The sequence below is a fragment of the Poecilia reticulata genome, unplaced genomic scaffold, assembly GCF_000633615.1.
Source record: "Poecilia reticulata strain Guanapo unplaced genomic scaffold, Guppy_female_1.0+MT scaffold_155, whole genome shotgun sequence".
NCBI lineage: Eukaryota > Metazoa > Chordata > Actinopteri > Cyprinodontiformes > Poeciliidae > Poecilia > Poecilia reticulata.
Genome location: NW_007615016.1, coordinates 1,023,623 through 1,029,303, shown reverse-complemented (window position 1 = coordinate 1,029,303; position 5,681 = coordinate 1,023,623).

Genomic DNA, 5,681 nt, shown 5'->3' with positions numbered 1-5,681 from the left:
TCTGGCTATACCCTCTCTGGTCAGTCCATAACCGCTCTCGCTTATGCTGACGACCTGGTGATTCTCAGCGGTTCATGGTCTGGGATGGCAAGAAACCTCAGAATCCTTGAGAAGTTTCTGGAAAATACTGGCCTTGACRTAAAAATCCACAAATGTGGTAGTTTCTTTCTGAAGGCAGACAAACGGAATGTGACCCTCAATGAATGTGTGAGCTGGAAGATCAACTCTACTCCCATTCCCATGATCAGCCCAACTCAGACCTACAAATACCTGGGAGTAGAAGTGAGTCCGAGGAAGGGAATCGTACCCTCTGACCCACTGAAAGAGATGGCACCCATACTCAGAAAAATTGACAAAGCCCCCTTAAACCCACTCAAAAGGTAAAAATGCTTGTCACTTACGGTGTGCCTAGAGTGRTGTATGCTGCTGACATGAGCCTAGTCAGCTTGGTAGACTTAAGGAAGGTTGWCTCGGAAATAAGGAACGTGATAAAGTCTTGGCTTCACCTCMGCCTGTCAACAGCAGATGGCCTCTTCTACAGTGGCAGGACTGATGGTGGACTGAGATTGCCCAAGTTGGAAAAACATATCCCAATCTGTCAGGTAAATAGATGGTGTAAAATGATGCAGGCTAAGGATGTAAAATGCAGGACTCTGGCTCCTTCACTGTTGCCCAAAATGGAGATGACCAGGAGATGGAAGATGGCTACTGGAGAGAAAGGGAAAGTGAGTATGCATGAGAAGCTCATACTTACTGACCCAATCACGGTGGGTAAAAAGTGGAGAGACTCGGAATCGCCACCTTCAAGAAAGACCCTATAAGCAACAACTGGCTTGGCGATCACAAAGGTCTGCATCAATCTGATTTCATCCTGGCTGTACAACTGCGATCCAGTACAGTCGGCACCCTGACCACCTTTAACAGGGGCAGAAACAGAGACACGACCTGTAGGGCATGTGGCAAAGGATGGGAAGGCATAGCTCACATTGTGAGCCAATGCAACACCTTTCAGAAAAACAGGATGACCAACCATAACATATGTGACATGTTRGCTGGCATTGGCCGATCATTGGGATGGCAGGTCATGCAGGAGAGAAGGATCACATGCCCTGTTGGGAACAGCAGTGCCAGACCTAATGATCAAAGATGGCAAAGGGCTTGTGTTGGACGTCGCCATCTGTTTTGAGATGAGGCCGGCGACACTMAGACGCAGAGCGGAAAAGTGGACAAATACAAGAAGTTCGCCCGCCGAATCTGTGACACCTTCAATCTCACTGAGATACGAACCTACGGATTCCCACTGGGAGCCAGAGGGAAGTGGCATGAAGGTAACTTGGAGGTGCTGAAGGAGATGGGACTTCCCAGGACGAGAAGAAAGGCGGTGGCCAAGCTGTTCAGTGTCGGAGCACTCAGGAGGTACCACCAAAATACTGAAAGTGTTCAGTTGCAAAATAAAAGCTGTTCATTGAGTGTTCCAATGTGAAATGATGTTTGAGGTTGTATAACGTATGTTCTAATAAAGTTGAAGTTCAAATTCACTCTGCTAAATTCCTTTGTTAAACTTCATGTTGGCCTGGAGATGGGGTGACCTGTCCCTGCCCTACACTGGGCCTATCAATTGAATAATCTTGGTGGGCCCTGTGTGGGGTGGTGGTGGTGATCCTCAACAATAGTCAGTCATTCCCCTTCTTTGCTTAAGAGTATGACTGTGGCGGAGTTGGTGAGCCTGATCAGGCTATGCGACAGTGGGGGCAATCCGTTCACCATAAGCGCATAATCTATGGGTGACGGTGGGGACTGGGCGGTATCCCCGTCGACGAGAGACAATGAACCACTTGAAATGGGCCACCCTGGTACCCGCTTTGGCGGCTCTGCCGGGGAACTCAGTAAGGCATGGATGCGTAGATGCCTGCTGGGCCGTCACCAGGAGGACAGTCAAGAGCCGTGACTCGGAAGACTTTCCTTCCCAACCTCCGGAGTGCACCCATATAGAGATTATATGGGGGTAATGCTGTCTGGGCTCCAGGAAGAGCACGTGAGCATTTCCCAATCGGGGACATGTGGAAACGGCGGTATCCATGACTCTCTTAACCTAAGTATTAAGACTCGGTGCATTGTGGGCCATCCTGGTGAGCTGGAAGGGCTGGGTCAGGGGCACTTTGATGTACCAAAAGGAGGCCTTCACCCCCTCTGTACGTCACCTGCTATGGTGAACAAAACACTTAAGTACATCAGGATAAGAGCTGTGGGGAGTCTAAAGGGAGAACCAGCCGTATATCGCAAAAACAAGACCCACTCCGACTCCCACGGGAAATACCGCAGAAGGAGCCTCAAGTTTAAATTCCTGCAATGGCTTATCAGGTAAAACATGTGCACTGCTGTGTCCTTGGTTCTTGATGGCAAAAGTATTGACACTTGCCCTTTGGATAAAGGGGCTATTGAATCCGTGTACAGATGTACAGATCCCTCCTGGAGGCGCAAGACAAATACGCGGGTCTTGGAGTCTTTGACAGCGTCTCAGAAGCTGACAACAAGCATTTGAGGTCTCCAGTTACCCCCAATGAAGTTCTTGAAGCCCTGAAGAGCTTGAAGGAACACACAGCCCCGGGTCCTGATGGTGTTCGGAAATCCCACCTCCTTAGGTGGGATAAGGATGGTCGTTTGCTGGCTTGTCTCTTTAACTCCATCCTCTACAACAGAAAACTTCCCAAAGACCTCAAGGGAAGCCGAACTACCTTGGTCCCCAAGAGCACTAACAAAGAAAAGCTCAAACTCATTGACAACTGGAGCAAGGCCTTTGACTCTGTATCCCACAAGCACATTGYGGATGTGCTGGAAGCTAAGGGAGTCGACACTCCCTTAGCTTGAATATGAATTCTTGAATTCATATTCAAGAATCCGGTCGTGTGATGGCGAAACAAACAAGATAACACTGCAGGTTGGAGTCGAGCAGGGGACTCTCTGTCCCCTCTGCTCCTCAATCTTGCGCTCGACCCCCTCCTCTCTTTCCTGGACCGCGGAGGGTCAGGATTTAAGATCAAGGGACAGAAAGTGACTGCTCTGGCCTACGCGGATGACCTAGTGCTAGTCAGCAGCTCGTGGAGCGGTATGGTGACAAACCTTAAGATCTTGGAGAGCTTCCTGGCTAGCTCCGGTCTTGACATCAAGATCCATAAATGTCGTGGCTCCACCTGAAGCCGTCCACCACCAACAGTGTTCTGTACTCCAGGAAGCGAGACGGTAGTTTGGGGTTACAGAAGCTTGAAAAGACTCTCCCGATTGCTCAATTGAGAAGGTGRAGCAAACTGCTGCAAACCGAGGACACAATGTGTCGGACCTTGGCTCGGACCTTCTTGCCCAAAGGTGACCTGGGGATCAGATGGAGTACGGTACATGGTGCCGGGAGAAAGGTCAACCTATAGGAAGTGTTAGGGTCCACAAACCCAAACACTGTTGGAGCGGACTGGAGGCAAGATGAGTTCCAAAAGTGGATCTCTCTAAGATCACAGGGCAGAGGCATAAACTCGTTCAGGAACGATTCAATCAGCAATAGCTGGTTAAGGGACCCAGGGTGGATGATCCAGTCGGACTACATCACAGCGGTCCGACTCAGATCCAACACTGTGAACACGCTCACCACCCTGAGCAGGGGCTCACAAACTGACACTGCCTGCCGTCTGTCAGAAAGGGTGGGAAGGCCTGCACCACATAATCAGTTCCTGCGAAGTCCTGCAGAAACTAAGAATGGCGAACCACAACCTCGTGTGTGACAGACTTGCTCTGGAAGCCAGGAGATTGGACTGGCTTGTCCTGCAGGAGAAGCAGATAACCTCTGCTGACATGGGCACCACGGTGCCAGACTTGATAATGATTAAGGGCGAGACCGGCATTGTGATTGATGTGGCCATCTGCTTTGAGCTGCGGACYGGGACCCTACGAAGACGAGCTAAGAAGAAAACGGACAAATATGCAAGATTCGCCCCGGCGATTGCAGAGGCCCTCAACTTGAAGCAAGTGTGTATGGCTTCCCCCTGGGAGCGAGGGGGAAGTGGTACGAGGACAACCTTGAGATCCTGCTCATGCTGGGTCTCTCCAAAGCAAAGAGCARGTCACTGGCCAGGTTCCTCTCCACTAACAAACTTCAGAGGACCGCGAGGATGGTCAAGACATTCAAGAAGCTCACTCGCTAAATGTACATATTGTTCTGTTCTGTTCTTGAGTTAAAGTTATTACACCCATTTATCTGACTCGTTATTTTGGACACTTGGTGGGGGCGGCACTAAGAACTTTCCCTTGGCTTATGAGTATACCTGGCAGAGTTGGCAATGCCGTATAGATGGTGGGAATCAGTCTCCAACGGAGCGCATATCTATGGGTGATGGTAATGGGACTTGGAACGGTAGTCCCCGTCGACGAGCGACATTAAACTCCTCGAAATAGAGTCATCTTGGGACCCGCTTTGGCGGCAATCCCAAGAATACCCAGTGGAAAAGGGTGTGTAGCTGTCCTCTGGGCATCACCGGCAGGGTATCTGCCCCATAGCGGTTAGCGCTATTGGGAGATACTCAGACCACACCTTAGGAACCTCCAGCGGGGAGCTTGGTAACGGCGGGAGTAACTATGACTCTCTTAACCAGCTGTGAATTATGTAGCAAATTGGGATGGACACATAATTCAGAAACATAAAGGAATTGGCGGATTATCATCTCCTCCTTAATGTGTAACACATTTGAATCCATTGATCGATTATCGATTGTGTAGCATGATTAGATGAACACACAATTATACATAAAGGAATTGAYGGATTATTRATAATTCCCWCCTCTTGCTGTGTGTGTCAAACTCTGCACTTTGAACCGGCTGTGAATTGTGCATGTTTTGGTGAACTCACAACTCAGACACACAAAAATTGACTTTTATAACTATTTCCTCCATGGATGAATGATTTTTTTGCACTTGATTTTGGGCCATGGCTCCCTGCGGTACGGGTTTTTGCATATAGCTAATCAGAAACTTGTCTTCCACAGACTGCCTGGTCAGCTCCCGTCTGACGTCATCATGCTGCGACTTCCAGTATTGGACTCCACGTGGAGCACTCCCATCAGGAAGTAACGCCAGCCGTATGTCAGAGGGAGGTCCCAGCAAAAAGAAAAACTCCACCATGATGGGAACACCGTTGCATAAACAGGGCCATTCTGCGTCCCGAGGTTCAAAAAGTTGGAACACTCCCTCAACTCTCTTTGACTCCTCTCTAAAAGGAACTCATTGTCTGTCTGATGGTCAGCTGGCTTCGGGACTAAAAGAGGTCTCTATTCATGCCAAAAGACACAAGAGTGTTGACAGGACACTGATGGCGGTGGAACATGGGAACGATCCCACTGATGACTTCGAGGGCCTTTTCACCCCTCTTCCACAACCTAAAAAGAAGCGGAAAAGGCAATYYGGTCTAACACTCAAGAACCGTCTTGAATCGATGATCAGAGATGAGGACATCCCTCTGGGGGGCCTTCACCCCCTCAGGTCCTCTCCGGCTCAAGTCAACAAGACTTTGTCTTTATATGTAAAACAGATGAAGCGCTCCAACAGAATATTCATTTGAAAACCTTGGAGACCCCAACGGTTCCAAGCAGTGGCAAGAAACATAAGGAGCTGCTATCAAACCATCCAAAGTCTGTTTAAAA